Genomic DNA, 21,964 nt, shown 5'->3' with positions numbered 1-21,964 from the left:
TAAAATAGGTTTCAGTTTTCAAATATTCATCCAAGTAGTTGAAAAGTTTCATGGAAATTTAACATGGTATCAGAGCAGAGATCAGTATAAAGATTGGCATCAAATTGACTAGTTAATGGACAACGCAAATCAAGAAAAAGTCTTGTGCTAGAGTTTGAAGAGCGGAGTAGTTCTTTGGATAGTAGTCTGGCGTTCCAAGCACTGAGGTCAGATCACAATTTGGAAGGACCCTCGAATTTATGCTCATGGAAGTCGCAGATATCAATGGTCTTAGAAGATAATGGAGTGCTCGAGTATGTGAAGCGGGCACTAGCCCTACCTCAAGATTCCCAACAGTTGATCCAGCATAATAAGAATGACAACAAGGCAAGGAGTATTATTCTTGAGGAGCTCAGCCATCATATTATCACTCATCTTATCTTGTTGAAAGAAAAATAGGTTTCAATTTTCATATATCCATCTAAGTAGTTGCAAAGTTTGGAATGAATGGTAAGGAACGAAGTAGCTTTCCTAGCGTCAAGCAAGCCCCTACCGGTCCTTGCCGGACAATGAGAATGCCAGATCACCACTGCGAATACGGTCCACCGAGTTCAGAATGGCTGGTTGGAGCATGACCAATCACTATATAAAGACCATCACCAGATTGATCAGTTATTGGACAGCACAGATCAAGCAGAAGGCTTGCGCTAGAGTTTGAAGAGCAGAACAGTTCTTTGGATAACAGTATGGCGTTCCAAGGGCTGAGGTCAAATCACAATTTAGAAGGAGCCTTGAATTTTTGCTCATGGAAGGAGAGGATCTCAGTGATGTTGGAAGATAATGGAGTGATCGAGCATGTGAAGCAAGCAAAAGCCCCACCTCAAGATGCTCAACAGTTGATCCAAGGTAACAAAAATGACACCAAGGCAAGGAGGATTTATTCTTGAGAGGATCAGAGATCATATTATCCCTCATCTCCATGAGAAGAAGATAGTGTATGATATGTTTAAAGCTATCTTAGATCTGTATCAAGGCTCCAGTGATGCCAAGAAGCTTGCTCTCAAGGAGAAGCTAAGAAGTATCCGGATGAGGAAAGGAGAGCCCATCATCACATATCTTTAGAAGTTCGATCAAGTTTGAGATGAGCTAGGTGGAGTGAGCGTGATTGTAGCAAAAAGTAACATTGTGAGTCTTGCACTTCTGGGACTCCATAAGTCTTGGTATAGTTTCCACGATGCAGTAAGTCGCAAAGAGAATATTCCCAGTTGGGAGTGGTTATGGGGTGACTGCATTCAAAAATAAATCCAGAGAGGAATGAGAGCTAGTAGAGAAGCTCTAACAGAGGACAAGGAAAACTTTCCCCTAACAAGCAAAGGTAGCAAAGCCATGGGAAAGAAGGGCCAAAGAGAGGCTAAGTCTAGTTAAAAGGGCGAGAAGAAGAAGGATTTGAGCAAGATCAAGTACTTCCATTGCCATGAGTTTGGGAACTATGCCATTAAGTTCCCTAATCGGAAAGGAGTCCAGTAGGGATCATGTAGCTACATCAGCCGAGGTAGATGCATTTTTTGCCCAGTTCAAGAAAGATTTCTAATTGATAGCCTGCATGGCAAGCTAGCAGACAGCAGTGTATGGTATATTGATTCAGGAGCATCCTTCCACATGACTGGGAACAAGAAGAATTTCAGCCACCTGAAGGAGAAGGACATGCAGTTTCAGATTGAGCTAGGAGATGATAGCATGTAAAGTAAAAGTGGCATTCTCCTTTATCTTTCATTTTCATCCTTTTACTTAAATTTTTAACATTACATGAAATGACTCACGATGTTTGAGAGTGGTTCCGACCTCATTGGATTTCATATGGAGAAAGTAGAATTTTAGATCTCCCTCAAAATCCAACAAACTTATCAATTTTTCATGGTTTCAAGATTAGGGGGATTGAAATGTTTCCATTGGATTTTGTCATGTACTAGGGTATGGAACTCATATTTAATCAAGAGCACCAAGCCCTCCCTCTATGTACCTTGATGTTAGTCGCATTGGTTGTTGAACTCCTCTCATTACCATACTAAAAATGTACCCATCACTAAAACAAAATCTTGACTTGACACGCTATGTTTTTCTGTCTTATGTTAATGCTTAGAGGGTGACATTAATGACAAAGATCCCAAGATAGGCAATGATTTTGATGATATGTAGGTATTTGTTGTAGCATGATTTTTTTGGATGCTAGAGGCCATCTAGAGCCTATTTTTTGACATATTTTTGGTTCAAAGATGGGTTGCGCTCGATGTTATTTGGGTTATGTACACCTTTACATGCTATATAAACAAGAATTTAAAATTTGTGGACTTGTGGTTGATAAAGATTATAACTACTAGATGAATGATGTTATATGGTTTAATCAATGTCTATATCTTTTTTTATCACTAATTCATCACTCTAAATTCTTTTGTTGAGATATATGCATCAAAATATATACAAATATATATTATATCAAATTCGCTCCCAACCTGGAAGCTTTTGAAATGTTGCTCCCTACTCCCGCTCCCAAGCAACCATGAGCTACCCTCGAGGACAAGGGTTATGATGTCATCTTCAGTAGAGGTAAGGCTTACCTCCAACACTTAGCTTTTGGATGTAAGAAGTAGATAGGTGTAAGGAAGAAGAATATATACCTGCTAGAAGTTGAGACAAGCACAACCTTGAGCAGCAAGGTAGGAAGTGCATAAAGAGAGACATGAGGGTGGAGGACAACAAAGCATTGAGGGAGTCCTCGGGGAGAGAGCAAGATAGAGCTCCCAAGAAGGAGCCTAGGCCAGTGTCTCAGTTTGAGTCTCGGCTAGCTGGCAATTGGGCCGACCAACAGGTTGATGAGGAGCAAAGCCCAAGGCGAATGGAGGTAGCCACTCAGTCAATGAATCCTAGTATAGGGAGAGTTTGAGCCAAGTGGTCAGAAGAGTTATTTAGGGAGGATCAAAAGAGAGTTGGACCTCCCAATAACACCTTCAGGCAGAGCAAGCAACTACCAAGATACACAGGATACATAGCACTTATGATTGAGGTGATAGACTCGCAAAGCATGGTTGGAAAGAACAGGTCTTCAAATCAAATTCCACAAAAGATAGCAGTGAAGTCTTCTATTTCAGAGGGAGCAGTTGCAAGAGCAAAGAATGTGGTAGTGTTGAAGACAGATACAAGTGGACAAGGTTCTTCCAGAAGTACCTTCGTCGCAAAAGGGAGTGTTGAAAATGTAGCAAGCAAGGTCTTCTCGCTTGTGCCTCAGTCGATGAAGACCTCGAGTTGTCCTCATAAGTTAGACCTCAGTTGGGATGAGTTATTTCTAATTTACTGGAATAATCATCAAGTTAGTAGGCATAGAGTTGGGGCTTCTAGTTAAGTGGAGTCTTCATCAGTTTGACTATAGAATGAGGTGGCAGTTAGTAGTTACTTTAGAGCGAGTTAGATCTCCAATGTTGATTGGAGAAAGCACGAGTTAACAACTCCAATGATGATTGGAAGGAGAGTGAGTAACACTCTCAGTTAACTCAATATCAGAGCTCGAGTTATAAATTAAGTCGGTCCTCCTTGCATGGATTGAAATTCACCTATAAAGAGAGGACGAATGCATAAGTAAATTACAATTGTTTTGTGCACAAAAGATTGTGACAAGACAAAGCTCACGTATTTGTGAGAGAGCCTTGATTTTGCAACGTGGGAACTGTTTCCTAAGAAATAGAAGCCACAAGTGTGCTAGAATTTAGGAAAATCGGTTGTGCATAGGTTGTGTGGAGTAGGGGTCCTAAAAATTAGGAGCTCTGGTGCGCTAAGAAATAGGGCCATAAGTGTGCTAGGAAATAGGAGATCAGCACAAGGAATAAGGAGGCCAGGTGCCCAAAGAAGGTGGAGCAGAATTGAAGCAAGACAGCAGGGTTTGCAGAGCAAGTGAAGAAGGAAGCAAAGGATAAATTGTGTGCAGGAACCAAGATCAAGTAGTGATCAAGGCAAGTCAAGAACAATTTGTATCAACTGATATTTGTGTAAGAAGCAGAACACTTTCTCAAGAGAGCCAGATTGCGTTGTAGTAGATTCAATTGCTCCAAGACAATCAATAAAATAGCCACATCAAGCAAGCGGGTTTTCCCTATTGGGATTTCTGAGTATACAAGTGTGTCAATATTTGTGTGATGTGTTTTTATCTCCATGTTTTTATTCCACTGCATATGAATTGTTAAGAGACTCTGTATCTTGGTGAAAGTAAAATAGGTTTCAGTTTTCAGATATTAATCTAAGTAGTCACAGAGTTTCATGGAAATTTAACAACCTTCTGAACTATATGTCCATCACTTCCTAGTAAAATATTGCGAACTGGTCGCTTTCATTTATCCTCATAATTTCCCTTATCCTCTCCAGCATACTATCAATGTTTTAACTTTTAATAGGCTTCCCCTTAGCGAGGCATGTCCATGTCATATGTCCTTACCATGGTCAAGAATACACTTCTATAAAGCATAGGAGGTAATGGACTTTGTCACATCATTCATCATCGAGAATGATAGACGATGACAGCTTGCTACTCTGTTTCTTCACCTAGAACACGCTCACTTACTGCTCAATATCAGAGAATATATCATTGCTCACAAGATGTTCGAAGCTCACTCACCATGCCATTGGTCAACATCAATCTCAACATTCTCTTACTCAAGAAAAATATCACTACTAACGGAAAATATCACTGCTCAAATACTTACGGGAAATAACACTGCTAGATAACATTGGTCAATAAAGTGTCTATGTACACTACTCGCCAGAGTCACTTAGTCACGCAAAACCTTGGAAGTGGAGCAGGGGTTAGCTTATAGAATATCCTTAGAGCTTAGGGTTTAAATTACTTCCCTTACAATCCATGATTTGGAATTTTCAAAAAAAAAATCTTAAAATGTGGAAAATATGATAGTATGCAACTCATCTGTTAAGAACTCATAAGTCATCAATGCATTTTTTTTCCAGCGTTAAAACATCCAAGTTATAGTTAAATATATAACATAAAGATAGAAAAAATCAACGAGAACAATCCAATACTTCAAATTTGCAAGCAAAAGAACTTTTATGGATCATTAAATTACCCTTAGCCTTCTTTCCAATCTCTGAAAAGAGTCCAGGTCCCTTGCCCATCTCTACTAAAGACTGTTAGATATCCTTCTTCCTGCACAATAAAAATATTAAAAATAATATTTCATTAGAAATGTATATGAACTAGATCCTAACCAGAATAGAGACTAATTAGAAAGAAAATACTTTTGAAAATGTAGGAATTTGATTTATTAAAAGAACTCAGAAAATGAAAGAATATTTTAAAAGATAATGGACCCAAATCCAATCAGATACAAACTCTGGAAAACAGCATATGTCTAATATTCATACCATACCCAAAAAATACTGTTATATACCACATGCATCAAAAGTCCCAGCAAGTAACTCAGTTCTAGGAGCTGCTAGCTATCATATCATATATTACATATATGGATTACTTCCTTAGTTCTGTTTATATCGGGGATTGAGCATTACTTAGATTAAAAACTGAAGAATTCTATAATGGATAAGAATTAAAATATATATTAAAGGGTCTAGGCAGTAATAAATAGAAATTGTGAGAAGTTAAAACGGATTTCCAAATTGTTGAGCATAGTACAACAAGGCATATGACGTTGGCTTATATAATAGGTATGTTCATGTTTGTAGGAGTATTATTCAAATAGGTTAGCCTATTGATCAATAGCAATGACACCATTTGCCAAACCTATTACCAGAAATGGAAGTGTGTTGCTGGTTTGGATATGAATCATGTGCACAAAAGATTTTCGAAATCATTCAATTCAAGAATTCTTCATCTTGAGAATTTTCACAAAATAACTAGAAAAAAAACAACGATAAATAACTTACAACATTACATTATAGATATATATCAAACAAATGTGTAAAAACTGCCACCATATAACAAAGAAAATTACTATTCTAGGATTTGAAAGATTGTCAAAAATTATCCTTAAGTGTGTGTCCCTTTTCTAAAGCTTTTTAACAACTTCAGGGAATCTAAAATTCTAAATCAAGACTTGTTGCTAACCATCAGATATGCCCAAAACATAGCTAAAATTGATTTGTAAACTCCCATGGATATTCCAGTGGACTGTTTGTCATAACAGACGCTTAACCATCTATTTCTTCTATGAGTGATACTATAAGTAAAGCAAGATTATACTCTACTGTACAGAAATTACTCATATTGATAGTTTGATATGCTTTTCAAAACAGTAAAATCATCCACAAAACTAAAGCAAATAAAACACCATAGAAATACAACAAAACTATACAACACTTTATAGAAATTCCTCATATTCTAATTCTTTTTTTTTAAGTAAAATCTTCCACAAAACTCAAAAAAATAAAACATCATAGGTTCATGGACACAATACTGAGAGAGCCGTATGGGAAAAACACCACCAAAAAGTAATGTGCCTTTCTTATTTATCAGTATTACAGTGCAAAAAGTGCAAAGAGATATTGGTTCGTGAACAAATAGATAATATCCAGTAATAGCCTTCCACAAGGTCCTCTTCTTCCTCACCTTACTCTAATATATCATTCTTTTGCATTGCTCATCTATGGAACTGGGAATCATTACCATTTGAATGGAACCCGCTTCTTCCCATCTGAAAATGTTTTCAAAATGGGAAGAAACAATTTTTCACCAATGTTCCAAGAAGACACACTACCCATGTTTCCCATTCACCCGGGACGAGGGGACACCTAGGGAAACATTTCCCCACATTCCCCTTTTGAGGAAACTCGGGGAAACGTAGGGGGAAACGTTTCTCCAATGTGGGGGACACATTTCCCCAAAGGGGGTGCTTGTGGGCATCTCCCTTAATTATGCTTGAAAACAATAATTTATAAGTGGGGAAGCCTAATATTCAACCCTAGGGCCCTACTAATTGTTAAACATGACAATGGCAGGGACATATTATGAAGGATAAGCATTGAGTTGCATATATTATTGACATGATATACATTTATAGTACATGGTGTGACCCTTGGATTCATATTCCAAGTGGTCTCTTGGACTTCGGTGGCTGTTCACATTCCACACCAACCCATAGAGGATTAGGTGTCCAACATTCCCCCCCTTAATCTGAAGGGGTATGTATGAGTCCAAGAAGAGAGTTGTAATACAAAATGTGCAAAAATGCATGGCAGTACTAGGCTGAATGTGCTCTCTGAAATGTTCGTATAGGGGGGTGGTTTAAGAATGACCACCAACTTTGGAACGCTTAGTGTAGTTCTTGAAACTCTTCCAAATCTGGCATGAAGCTCAGGTCTTCTGCTAGAGGAAGTGCTCCTCATGTTTTGAAGAGGGAAACCTTCAACCTTGAAAGAGAGGTCTCACCTCGCATAAAAAGGGAGAACCTCAACCTGAAAAGGGAGGTCTCAACCTGTGATGGTTTAAGGATGACCACCAACTCTGGAATGCTTAATGCACTTCCTGAAATTCTTCCAAAACTTGCAAGACGCTGAAGTCTTCTGCTAGAGGAAGTGTCCCCGATTCTTTTGAAGAGATGTTTCAACCCCACATAGATGGTTTAAGCTTGATCATCAACCGAAGGCATGCTCAGGGGCATCTTTGTCTCTGGCTACAACTCTGAATCTGATATGGCAGGTTATGGCTCAAGCTCGCTTGATGTCGCTTTGAAGCTTGTAGATGACCATCACTTCCCCCCTGTCAGATACAAGATGAGAAGATGAAGAGATCTCAACTGCAAAATTGTTGAATACGCTAGAACAAGTTCTGACATATGACTGAAATATCTTCTTGGTTGTTGAAGCCCATTGCCAAGAAGCGATCCATCCAAGATGAATCTTTCTTCTTGCAGGAGGCTTGTTTTTGAAGCATCTATGTGAAGAATGACTGGTTTTATGACAGTGCTTACATGGATGAAGATCGAAACATTGATCTTTCACATGGCCAACTCTGTCACAATGTTGGCATTTAACAATGTATTGTGGCTGTTGTGGAAGAGGACCAGAATCTGAAATCGCTGAAGGTGAACTGTTATGAAGAAATCTAGCACTTTGAAACTGGATGGGCTTTGAGAAATCTGGAATATGAAAAGACACATCCTTGTCATATCCAAGACCAGTTCTATGCTTGTTATGGAAAAGCTCTTCCCAAGGTCTAATGATTGGCTTCGGAAGTGCAGGTTGAATTTTTGCTTCTTTCTGCAAATCTGCTCCTTCATTGGACACTAGATCTAAATCAACTTCAACATTATTGACTTGTTGTTGATGGGAGATTGTCTCCATATTCTGAACATAAACAGGATCAGAATTATGTCTTTTATGGTGTAACTCATCTTGCTAAAGTTGTGATTCGAGTTACAAAAATTCGATCTTTTCCTGTGCATCTTGTAAACAACTGTGAATATCAATGAGAAAATCCTTGCTGATTTTTTTGTATCATGACTAGTGGAGTGTATTAAACTATTTAATAACTTTAATACTCCATCAAGTGTGTCCATTTTCTGAGAAAAATTAAAGACTCGACAGTCTAGCAAGACTAGACAAATCACAGCTTATTGCAATATACACCGATATAGCACACATATAAACCTTCAATTCAATGGCACACACTCATATGACATATCAGGGTAGGCCTTAACTAAAGTAATCAACCAACCGAATTCACACATGTCATTTAAATAAAAGTGATCAACGCTAGCATTATACATGAACACATAGCAAAAATTTTTTTGATGTTCGAATGAAGTGCACATACCAAGTCAAGGCAAAGAATCAAAAAGCACTAATGTGTGAGGCACTAACCATACCCAACTAACACCAGATGGCTGCTTTAATCAATGCAGAAGAAAGGACATGGTCGAAACAATCTTGAGTAATGCCAAATGAGAGTCCTCAACACTCCAATGCACATACCAACGTAATGTTTCAATGCTTTGCTACCATGTTATATGCTATACCATATAGCATATGGTATAAAAAAGGCCTTTAAAAATGAGTTCAACGAAATTTATATACCATCACATATGTGCTCATTTTAAAAACAATGCTTTAATAATTTCACTTATGCATGAGCCATTATATATATGCCATGGCCTTCTTTCTTAAATCCATTATATGTCATCGCTCATGTTTATGGTATTCAATGTATTAACTAAATTATATATAAGTTATTGCTCATGTTTTGCAGCCTTCAATTGGTTGTCCATAAAAACTTCAATGCGAAGCTTAAATTTGCACAACGGCCAAGACTCAAATCAATGCAAAAACATACATACCACTATAATGTAGCATACTCAATTCAACGCAGGAATAATTGCACATTTGCAAACACAGATATTTCACCGCACAGGCTTTCACAGTTGCTTTATGCAGCATATACATGGTTGCATGTAAAACTGACAATTTACCATTGTGCTTCACTCCAACAATGGTAGGATGCCCTTCTTGTCAAAAGGAATGTCGATAACCACTGAACAAAATTTCACCACACTGCTCCTAGAAGTTTAGATTTTCTTAAATGGGAGGCAATGGAGCTATAAATATATTTGGAGCAACAAATGAAAGGTGAAGGAAGCAAATCCCTGCAAACACAGGGAGAGTTTGAACAAACATAAACCACGTTTTCCACGCCCTTTACTTAAACCTAGGGTTTTACTGCTGGCAATGACCACAAGACTCGAACTCGGAGAGTGAGCAGTTGAAATGTGGTGTAAGATAAAAAGGTTTCACACATTCACAGTCACATCTCAGTCATTTAACACATAAAGTAGACCGAATTGGAAATAAATATGCAAAGCTTTCCATATAATAAATTCAAAGCCAAAGATAGCTATCACAAAAGTTCCATTCCCAGCAGAAACCGATCAAATGAACTGAAAACGCAGGTATGGTAAGGACAGACTTGCAATGGTGCCAAACCATTGTGGTCTTTGTTACTACAGGGGCCTCCAATTGTGTTGACAACACACAAGTACACGTGAATATTGCTTAGCAAAAAACTAGGCACAGGGTAGAAAATCAACAGATATTCCGTTGACTAGCAGAGAAGGGTGTTACGGTTACACTAATGTGCAGAATCTCAAAGAAAAGTAACGTAGAGCAGCATTGCGAGTGCGACGGGATTATTAAATATTTAGAATGGCAGAGCATCCAAGTGTAGAGAGCCCAAGTAGGTAGGAATGACAGCACAATTGGCCACAAAAATAGTGGCTCAAATTGGAGTAGGGTCACAGATCGCCCGCTCTGATACAATGTTAAACATGACAATGATAGGGACACATTATGAAGGATAAGCATTGAGTTGCATATATTATTGACATGATATACATTTATAGTACATGGTGTGACCCTTGGATTCATATTCCCAATGGTCTCTTGGACTCTGGTGGTTGTTCACATTCCACACCAACCCATAGAGGATTAGGTGTCCAACACTAATTCTATGTAATTAATGACAATGCTAAATTCTTGAAGTAAAAGGATGAAAATGAAAGATAAAGGAGTACCATTAATTGACTCAAGATGTTTGAGAGTGTATCTGATCTGATTGGATTTCATATGGAGAAAGTGGAAATTTAGATCCCACTCAAAATCGCAAACAACAGTTTTCAGGATTTGGGGTATTGCAATGTTTCCATTGGATTTTATTATGTATGAAGGTATGGAACTAGTATTTAATCAAGAGAACCAATCCCTCTATGTAGTTCGATGTTGGTGGCATTGATTATTTAATTCCTCTGTCGTGACCCTAGTAAATTGTACCCATCACTCAAACAAAATCTCGACTTGACATGTTAAGCTTTTTCTATTTTATTTTAATATTTGGGGGGTGATATTGATGATGAGGATCCCAATATATGCAATGATTTTAATGATATGCAAGTATTTTTTGTAGCATGAATATTTGTGAGCTATATTGGCCATCTATAGCCTCTTTGTTAATGTATTTTTGGTTCAAATATGGATTGCACTTGGTGTTATTTTGGTTATATGCACTCTTGCTATATATATGAGAAACTTTGCATATTTGTGTATAATGGTTTGGATTCATATGGATGCACATTAATATTATGTATTTTTTTTCAAATTTGAATATTTATGTATTTTTTGGTCGACTGATTTTTTGGTCCAGTTTTTTTATCCAATTCCCAGTTTTGGGGTCAACAAGTTCGATCACCGATCCAATTTTGATAACATTGGTTCATTGTCCATTGTTCATTTTTAGTTTTAAATTTTGAGTCTTGACTCTATATATTGGTGACCTTAGACCAAGTCTTTGACTTGTCAATTTTTAATATTATTTAGTAATTTTACTTTACTATTCTAATCTTCAAACTTTAATATATACTATTTTGCTTAGTAAGAATCAAATTCTAGAATAATGGATGGTGAATTTAAAGCAATATATACAATATTTCACCTACCTTCTATATTTATGATGTATGAAAAATGTATTTCATTATTGCATTTGAATCATGGTTTTATATATATATATATATATACACACCTTGACATACCCTCGTACCCCTTAGATTTCCCTAAAATTTTGGGGTGCTCCCACATGTCCCCCATGTGCATCTCTTGGTTTCCATGCCCCATCCCAGAAACTTGGTGGAACACTATTTTTCACATTTCCTAATGGTCCTTAAGGTTAGGGTTAGGAATTTTGTATGTTCCAACTTTCCATTAGCATTAGGATTTTGGACGATATAGAATCCTCTTGAAATTCCACACATGTCTAGCTCCACATTTGTAAGTATGAGAGTTGATGTGCAATCCACTTGGTACTATGGTGGTTTAATCAATAAGTCAACTTTCTAAGGGCATAACTCTCTCAGACGGACTCCATTTTTGGCCTTGTGGCCATCTGCAACACCAATGGCACCTTTTTCAGATCCCAAAATGTGTATTTTTTGAATTTTCAAGTCCCAAATCAGCAGTTTTTCAATTTTGAACTTGCATACCCTAAATGAATAGTTTTTTTATTCTGTACTTGGTCAATGCTTTTCAATTTAGTCTTCAAAACAGCCCCAACAAGTCCACAACTATGATTCTTCACCCTATAGAGTCCCAAAAGTGATGGAAATTATATAATGATCCATTTTTGAACAAGAACTCTAATTTTTGCTACTGGATAGAAAACTAAACCTTAGAACCAATTTTTGGTCCCCAAAAGCTTTAATTTGAGAAGATGAAGAAATTTCTTCCTACCTATTATTGAAATTTCTTCCAACTTGATCTAATGTTCAAAGATGTTTTGCAAATCCATGTCATCATTGTTGTGATGCATAAATCAACTTTAGTTACATGATAAAACTATTGTGATGCTTGCTCCAAATATATGCAACTTAAATCAGGTTGCTCAAGTCTTGTCATCACCAGTACATACAATTGATTTTGCCTCTTCCTTTTTACTACTTTCTACCGAATAGCAATTCTTCCCCCTTTTCCCTTGGAATGAGCAAACATTAATTGCTTCTAGAGGAGAATCATAAGAACATATCCTCATGTTTGCCAACATTGTATAAGGGTTCAAGAATGTCACCATACCAATGTTATTTTGCATTGTCAAAGAGTTTGCGTTTGTAGATTGTTATATCTTCCATGCTTGCCCTTCTTAGAAAGCTTAGTTTCTTGTTTCAATAATGCCCTTTGTACTTCTGGGTGTCTCCTTAACCTTTCTCCTTAAATTTGATTGTGCATTTCTTCCTTCATTTCTCTTTCTAATTATTGGGGTAAAACTTTGGATGAAGTATACAACACTTCTCCATTGATCTTGCACTGGCTATAAATCTTAATACTACTCTTTGTAAAAAATTTAATATTGTTGTAGTTAACTAGTTATTATTCTCTTATCAATTGATTATTTGTCTTCTCTAGTTTCTTTGCGGCAAATATTGAATAAAAAACTACTGCAACTTTACAGAACAAAATAAAAATAAAAAATAAAATAAAAAATAAAAACCATAGGAACTGAGAAAATATTGCACACAAACACAAATAATGAACACCAATACTTTTGGATAAAAGTCCCTGGAAAAACACCAGTGCAGGTTAAACCAGTTCTACAGGTGAGTATTGTTAATATTCTTCAACAAAATTATGTGATTGAAAATTATAATAGTTTGTCTTAGCAAACCTCCAAAAAAATTATTTGTTACTTTTGCAATTCAATATGGCTTCCTGGTGGCAACTCAACCCTCCTAATTCAAGTCAACCTCCCTCTGGCTCACTAAATCGAACCACATGTGCGGCCTTAGCAACTCGACCCTCTCTAGCAAACTCGCACTGTTGGAAAATGGTCTCGGCCTCCACTAAAATTCGACTTCCCCTAGCAAACTCAGCTTCTCCTGTGCAATTTGTACACTCCGACAAATATCTCTTTGCTCTAACAACTCAACCTCTCTGAAGCAACTCGCACCACTAGGAAACTCAGCCTCTCTACAAATAAAATCGATCTCCTACAAACTTTGGAAATCACTATGAAGAATTTCCTCTTGCAATCATGTCTTCAATCATTGTTGATCTCAATCTATTGGTGCCCTCACGCTATCACTATGCCCTTGCTATCACTTTAATTTTGTGTCTCTGATCTATCTAATATGTTCTCCAAGTGCCCATCGATTTCCTCTTATAATCTATCATTGAGCAATCAACAACCATGATATAATCTCAATCGATGGCTAAGATCATTTTGACCCCATCAAACAACTTTTCTAGAAGTCACCAGAGGAAAATCGATTTACCTCAATTAATCTCAATTAATTAAGCCATTTCCCTAACTTAGGAAAATTAATAAACTGGTTAATTAATTCTAATTAAGGTAATTTTCGTTAGAAACTTTTTCTAGGTATTGGATAAAATTAATCAATTGTGTTTCTTACCCTCATAGACACAATCTAAGATTAGAACACTTGTCTGAGCTACATAAACTAACACTCCCTCTTAGCGAGGAACGTGTTCTACATAAATCCTATCTTGTCATCAAACATTGGATTCTCTGACAACCTCATGCAACTCTGATTGTCACAGTATATCACCATAGTCTCAACCCTCTGCCCAAACAAGACTACTAGCAACTTCCGAAGCCACATAACCTTGCACGTAGCCATGCTCGCCGCTATGTACTCTGCCTCTGCAGAACTCGGTGCCATGGACCTCTACTACCTGCTGTACCAAGAAAACTCTTGATCTCATGTTGAAGCAACACCCTGAAGTGTTTTTCTGATCCACTGTAATAACTGCCCAATCTACATCAGTATAGTCCACCAACCTGACACCATCACCTCAAGCATACTTGATCCCATACTCAATAGTGTCGCGCAAATATCCCAGCACATGTTTAGCTGTCATCCAATGCACTCTCTTCGGTTCCACCATGAACTAACTGAGAGAGTTTACTACATAGGATATATTTGGCCTGGTGTTGACCAAATACACATGAGAACCTATCAATTGCCTATACAAGGTGGGGTCTACATCCTTCTCCCTGGATGTGTCTACCTTCCTCCAATTCATGATCATGGGTCTAGACATGGCTTTGCAATCCTCCATCTCGAATATCCTCAGGATCTCGATGCAATATTTCCCTTCCCAAGGAAAATATGTCCATTTGTATGCCACACCTTCATGCCTAGAAACTAGTGCATGAGCCCCAAATCCTTCATCTCAAACTCAACTGTAAGATCCCTTTTGCACTCCTCTATGAGCTCCAGTGAACCTGTAAGAAACAAGTCATCCACATACAAGACAAGAATGAGAATGTCACCCCCAACCACGAAGTAGTAGAGGTTCGTATTTGCCACACTCTTCACGAAACCCATGCCCTGCAAGTACTTGTCAAATGCGCTCATTCCACACTCTGGGAGCCTGCTTGAACCCGTACAAAGCTCTCTTTAATCCGCAGGCATGGGTCTCTCTATTGTGTGCTACAATGCCCTTTGGTTGTTCTATGTATACTTCATTCCCCAACTCACCATTGAGGAATGTTGTCTTGACATCCATCTAATGGATCTTCCATACCATCTATACTATTAATGAGATCACAACCCAAACAAAAGTATACTTAGCCATAGGAGCAAATGTCTCCTCATTATCTAACCCCTCCTTTTGAGAGAACCCCTTGACCACGAACCGTGCCTTGTATTTTAGCCATAGGAGCAAATGTCTCCTCATAATCTAACCCCTCCTTTTGAGAGAACCCCTTGACCACGAACCGTGCCTTGTATAATTCGATGCTACCATCGGCACGTGATTGATCTTGAAGATCCAACATGACCCAACCACTGTCGATTTGTCGGTCTCGGTACAACCTCCCACACATCATTTTGCATGATCGAGGTATAATCCTCAACCATAGCATCTCAACACACTTGTTGTTGTGCAACCCTCTGATAGTTGGAAGGCTAGTTATCAACTAACTAACTAACCAACGCCATGTAGCCAGTGTACCTCTATGGTTGTCTCTGTTGTTTACTGCCTTTCTTAGGAGTTCCCACAAACTCCTAAGCATCCCTGAGTATCGATTGAACGTCACAGTTCCTCCTGCCAACAGTGGAGTTAGGAATATCAACCTCTATATCCTCTCGATGCATCTCCATGATTTGCTACATCTATTGCTCCATGCTCTGTGAAGTTTCAAGAAAACCTTGACCTAAGCTAGTGCTCGCACACATAATTATACTCGTGCTTTGTTGTCCCTAATCCTGCTACTCAACTCTCGGAGATTTTGTTGGCTACTCACTTTGATCATCAGTTGTTGGCAAATCTCTAGACCTCTTGTCTGCCTTGTCCTAATCAGAGTTTTGTAATCGTAGTCAACCACCCCATACTTCATATGAGGACATATTATGTTGATTTCATCTAGTGTGACTTATGCCTTTCTACATCTTTTCAAAGGAGGAAATCCTTTTCCCTTGATCGTGCTTCTTAAGATAGAAGTGATGATTTATATTACCTACAACCATACGACATGACATTATAAAATTAAATACACGCATACATACCTCATTTCACCTTTAGGTCATCTAGGCTTCTTCCAACAGCTTTCTTGATTGAAGTGTCTTCAACCCCTTGATCTGCTTCTATTCTTATGTCACCATAACATCATCCATGAATTCCATGAGTTGGAGTTCTTGATGAAACACTTGCTTCCTCTCTAGATTAGTGAATCCTTCGATTAGGATTCTATTAGAGAATCTTGAGGATCTTCTATATCTTCATCTGCAGATGTTTCCCTTTTGACTTGATGTATGATGAGACCTGTCGTGGATGACTTCTTCCTTTCCTTCAATGTCTAATGAGATTCCCAAGATTTATGTCTTTCATGTTTGACTCCCATGGATTTTGTTCTTCATGATTCCCATGGTGATGCCACGAGCTCTTGCTTCTAATGCTTTCATGATGCCATGATGCATCTTAATATCATGGTCATATCTTTAACAAAAGATCGAGGAACTTATGATAATATCCTTTTGTGAGGGAGGTCGTCTTAATCGTAGTGGAGATCTGTTGCTTCCTCTTTCCTTGGCCCTTTTCTTCAGCTTCCTCCATCTTTCTGACGATATGAGCTTCTTTCCATATTCTTTTCATAGCATTGAATCTTATACTATTATGTCTTTTCCTTTCCTTTCTGCACATAATTGTGTCCTTCAACATTTTTGCCTTCTATCTAACATAGATACCACAAGTTGTCGAATGAGGTAACCTTCTTTGTTCATGGATATTTGTTACCTTGATGATTATCTTCTTATCATCTTTCCTAGATCTCTCAATTGAGATCTCATGAAGATATTCTTTCTTTCTTTGATACCTTCATTTTGTGTAGATCAGGTCTAAGTGATGTGACCTTCTATACTGCATTTTTCAGAGAATGTATCCTCTAGCATTTCATATATCTCTTTGATGTCTTCTTTCTTGGTACATGGGGATGAGAGAACCTTAAGAGTTCCTTCCCATGAATTCAAAGAAGACCTTTTTTCCTTGATATGTTCACTGACTTCTTTTATTTATGAGGGACAATCCTCCTCATTTCATGCAAGGACCTTTGATGACCCATTCAATCCATAGATCTCCTTGCAGTCATGAAGTCATTTAACCAAACTTGATTATAAAAATGAAAGATACTTACTTGACAAGTGAAGATGAACTCTTCTACTTGATCACTTTGATGCTGGTTGGAGAAGATGTATTGGAGTTTCCTCTTGGATGATCTTCTCTTTGATGGAAAGTCTTTCTTCAATGGAAAAGGTTGCTCCCTTTTGATGAGGATGATTTGCTACTTCCCTTGGATGATCTTCTTCTAGGGCAAGGAAATAATCCTTGCTTTTATAACCTTGAAGGTGATGACAATGCTTTTTCTTCTTCAATATGCTTTGCCTTCTTTAGTAGTGTAGATCAGGATTGTTGCTAGGGTTTCAACCTGTTTCAAGATGAGGTGATCTTTGATTTTGAGATCCTTTGAGTTACCTTGCTTTGTAAACATCTTGATGAGGGTCTTGGTGGCCCTTTGATGATAGTTGTGGAGACACAAGTTCTTGCTGTTGTAGAATGCTTGTTGTAGACTTGATCCTTCAATCTTGACAAAACCCTTCAACTTGCTTTTATGCCCTTGAAGATTAATCCTTGCGTGTCTCTTTGTTGTCCTTCCTTTGACTTTTGAACCTTAGCTATGATACCATGTTGAAGAACAGAGCAGTTACAGTTAATGAGATTCTTCTTGGCATGATAACTATTTGTGAGGTATTTTATCTTTAGCTTATTAGCACAATCTTTTCTTGATATCATTAGTGTGTGTGTTTCTTACTTCATCAAATAGCTATCAAAACAAAGGGACAAGAGCACAAGATGTTGTCTTTCTGCCAGGGCCAAAACCTCTCCCTCTTGGAGAGAAAAACCCGCACAAAGTTCTTCTTATATAGATTCCAATTGACGAATACCAAGACCATGACCCTTGACCTACTAGGCCACTCCAAGACCAAGACACCAATCCTCTTCTTATTGTTGATATCATCATTACTGCTACAACACTGAAGCCATATTTACTATGTCGCTGAAATCGTCATGACTACTGCAACACCAAGGCCATTACTTCTTTTCGATCGAGATCTTTATTAAGATTATGACCTTGAGGATCATGACTGGGATCATAATCACCATCATCCAGAACGCTTGTTGATACAGAGTGTCATTGTTGAACAACCTCATTATATGTAAGCCGAGTCTGTGACTGTTCTTTCTCCATGCATTGAGATCTTCGTCATCATAGGTATGTTGAGAGTGTTTCATATGTCGAGACAGAGGATCACGATTGAGTAACCTCATCATAACAAATATGTTGAGACATCGTGATCACTTTTATCATAGTTAAGCCAAGACTATAATTGTGTCGAGACAGTGATCACGATTGTGCGTTTACTCAAATAGAATGCCGAGATTGTATGCTGTGTCAAAGCGTGATGCTGTGAGATAATTATACCAACAATGAGTGAGCTATGATGGAATCATTGAGATCCTCTTTATATCACCCATCCGAAGAACTGAGACCTTCTGAGATTGTGAGGTCTTACTTATTGTGATGACCATTGAAGACTTCAAGGATATCCCAGATCTTGTGACTATACCCACGAAAAATCACAAAGGAATCCGAATTTTCTTATCTCCCTTTTGCGCAGACCCTTTGGGTATATATAGTGATATGTCCTGAATATAAGCCGACTTGTATTCATGACGAGATATGTCACCTTATTTGATCTGACATGACTGCTCTTTACTACTCTCTTCATTGTTTTGCTAGCTGATGTCTTCACCTTATTTGATCCGACATGACTGCTCTTTAATATACATTTTGAGGCCGACATAACTACTCTCTTCATCGTTTTGCTAGCTGATGTCTTGGAGGGCCTTTTAGACTAGTATACATTTACACATGGGCTCAAGAAGAGTTCCTTATACATTACTTTGACTCTTTGACTTTCCTAGACCTATGAAATGAGCAAGAAACTCATTCTTATAATTTACAAAAATAATATTTCCTTTTCTTGACAAGTACAAAGATCAAAATTACATTTGTAAATATCGAACCTAGTTAAACTTTCTTCAACACACCAAACTATGGGATGTGGAACCAAAGTGGTCTGACTTGGATATGACGTTGAATGCCATGTCTCATATGACTTTGTTTAATGAGGCACCAATTGTTCTCCCACTCCTAGAGAGGATGTGGATCTTAATTACATGGATGAAGACATATTTGATGGTATGTAAATGTAATTTATGATGATGTTTTAAACTTTTGAACAATGAACATTGAATATCATAATATGTCATATGATAGTAGACTGCCAATCATAGTTCATTTTGTACTTTGTACGATGTAGTGTGCATTATTAATTTTGGTGATGATGTTGATGATTGAAATTTGAAACAGAAACTTGATGATATGTTGAATGTTATAATAATCATTGATGATGATGACAATGTTTATGCGGAATTGATGATGATGATTTGTTTATATTGAATTCGTGATGATGAGTATGTATTTTTGAATATGGAATCTAGATTCTAAAAGATGAATGGTAATATGAAATTTCTATTTTGTCATATACATATATATTTGAAAATGTATCCAGATTTTTTTTAAATTTGTTGTATCTATTTCAAGCCCTGTATCTGTATCCGTTTCAGTGCAACTTAGTGATAGAGTGTAGCAAAATTTGGATGATCAGATAGATATAAGTCACTGGGGATTGTCGACGTCGTCGGCATCACATGCTATCATGTTTATATTTTTCTCATGAACAAGAAATGGAGAATATTTCTTACTATAGTTTTCTATGACATGTTTGCAGCAAAGCCTGTTTGTAAGAGGCTTTAATTCTCTTGTGATAAATCTGTGACACCATAAAGCTGATTTTAAGACATATATATTCCCACATAAGTTACTGTACACTTAAGGATCTGATTCCTGGACGCAAACCGAAAGACAACTTAAATTAAATATAAGTTATCAACATAGAAGCATATGCCATGAACAGAAATGAAAGCAAAATATGACCATTATGCACACAAAACAAATTAGAATGTAGCATTGATTGTATCACTACGTAAAATGGTTTCTACAACATTTGTGGTAGAGATAAGTGCACATGGTGATGTCTAAACCATGAGTTGTTGTGGTTTAGGTATGTTTCCCATTGACCCCTCCATTGGTGGTGATGGAACACTGGCAAAAGCACAGGCCCTTGACACTATAACGGGGATTGGAGACCAAGGGTGACCTGGTTGAACAAGGCCAGCACAGGGTATGAGCACTTTCAATGCATATGAGGAGATTGTACTCTGAATACCTGTCGCCGTGCTTGAATCATTATCAGGTGACTTTGCAGTAAACCATAATTCTAACAAAGAAATATTACTTTCCAACAAAATTTGTTTAATTTGTAGCGGAAACCTTGTATATACAGTCCTTGACAACAAAGAAGTTGAAGCCATAATTGTTTATTGGACTATATGACAATGCTTTTAATAATCTCAGTTTTAAGTTAATAGAATCCCTGACTCGGTGAGATAATCTGTGACAAAGTAGTTGTTGTAGCATAGTGCTGGGATGGGCTTCGCTGTATTGCAATTAACATCATGATCTATCACGAGTCCTCCATTTAGACCACAGCATGCATATCCTTCAATCTCATGGGTTTATTGGTACAGCCCATCGGACACTTTTGCAAAATTTATAGCACAAAGGAAAATGGCGCACAGGAAAGGCAAGCCTGTGATTTATTTTGGAAAAACTTAGTTCACTGAAACCAATTCAGCATACCTGGCACTGCAAGGGTGACCTGAGTAAGTCTGCTATCTCTATAAAAATTTGTTTCTGTTTAAAATACTTCAAAACACACCACAAGGGGCAGTGCGGCATAGGGTGGATTATCTTTCGGTGTCATAGTCTGATGGGCAACTATGCCACCAAAAATGCCCAGGACGTACCCTCAGCCTCATCCATTAGAAACTAATCCCGTGTGGGTTAGGCAGACCACAGCGAGAATGAAACCTGGTGGACAGCTTAATACTCTGTCCTTTAAATCCCCTGTTAACCTAGGTTTAGACCTTGTAAGGTTATACTTTCTCAATCGATTTTTGTTGTAAGAAAATCGATTTAGGGAATGCCATCCAAGCCCACTACCACATCGTTTCCCAATAGAGAGTGTGAAAGCACCACAATAAATATATGATATTGGCATTGTGATCATATATTCGTTTTTCCAGGGATTCGATTAGGCCCCGGGCAACTACTTCCCATAATACCAAACCTCCGTTATTCGTGATAGATTCATTCAAAATATTGAAAGCATAATAGTTTTGTTTTGGACATTCGATAAACTGGACAGAACCGCATTCTCTTTCAGAAAGCTCTAAGAATCGAATGGAACAATGGATAGACAATCTGATTATTGAAGGCATTTTATCGGGCGAAATGAAACCAGATGAAAAACCGAGTAGACTGAAACACTTACCGAGGATGCTCCAAGGATGAAGGAAAACGCACTGCAACTGCAGACTTCGCCTCAAGGGACGGTAACCTTCGCTCGACAGAATCGAGTACAGGAGACCATACATAACATATCATACATACATTTATTTAGGGTAATATGGCATCTCATAAGCACAGATATTACTAGCCCGTAAGTTAACATTTCGTTTATAGACGTGATTGTGGAAAATCGCGTGCTGTTAAGTGACGCCAACTGCTAGTCTCTTTCGGCTTTTTGGGTACCTTTTATATTCAACTAATTGCGGAATTTGAAACCCTTTTAACTGGTCTCATTGATAATCTAGGGCTTTTTTGGTTGTTAATCGCCGAATGTCAGACACTGAAAATTTAGGGTTTATTAGAGTAGGAATGGTATATATTCCA

The 21,964-nt window shown here is 37.7% G+C and overlaps 1 long non-coding RNA gene across 1 annotated transcript; it reads right to left on the bottom strand.

The window, feature by feature from the left end:
* Positions 1–5,124: 5,124 nt before the first annotated feature.
* Positions 5,125–21,927, bottom strand: LOC149240618 (uncharacterized). The gene is made up of 2 exons (XR_016245539.1): positions 21,564–21,927; positions 5,125–5,182 (listed from the first exon to the last, which is right to left on the bottom strand). It is a non-coding gene; the product is annotated as an uncharacterized LOC149240618 (long non-coding RNA).
* Between the last annotated feature and the right edge of the window lie 37 nt (positions 21,928–21,964).

This window comes from Pinus tabuliformis, chromosome 8 (assembly GCF_031772625.1).
Source record: "Pinus tabuliformis cultivar Carrire ecotype Pingquan chromosome 8, CPIR1, whole genome shotgun sequence".
NCBI classification, from domain to species: domain Eukaryota; kingdom Viridiplantae; phylum Streptophyta; class Pinopsida; order Pinales; family Pinaceae; genus Pinus; species Pinus tabuliformis.
The sequence above is the reverse complement of the archived record's forward strand: the minus strand, read 5'-3'. Positions and strand labels throughout refer to the sequence as shown.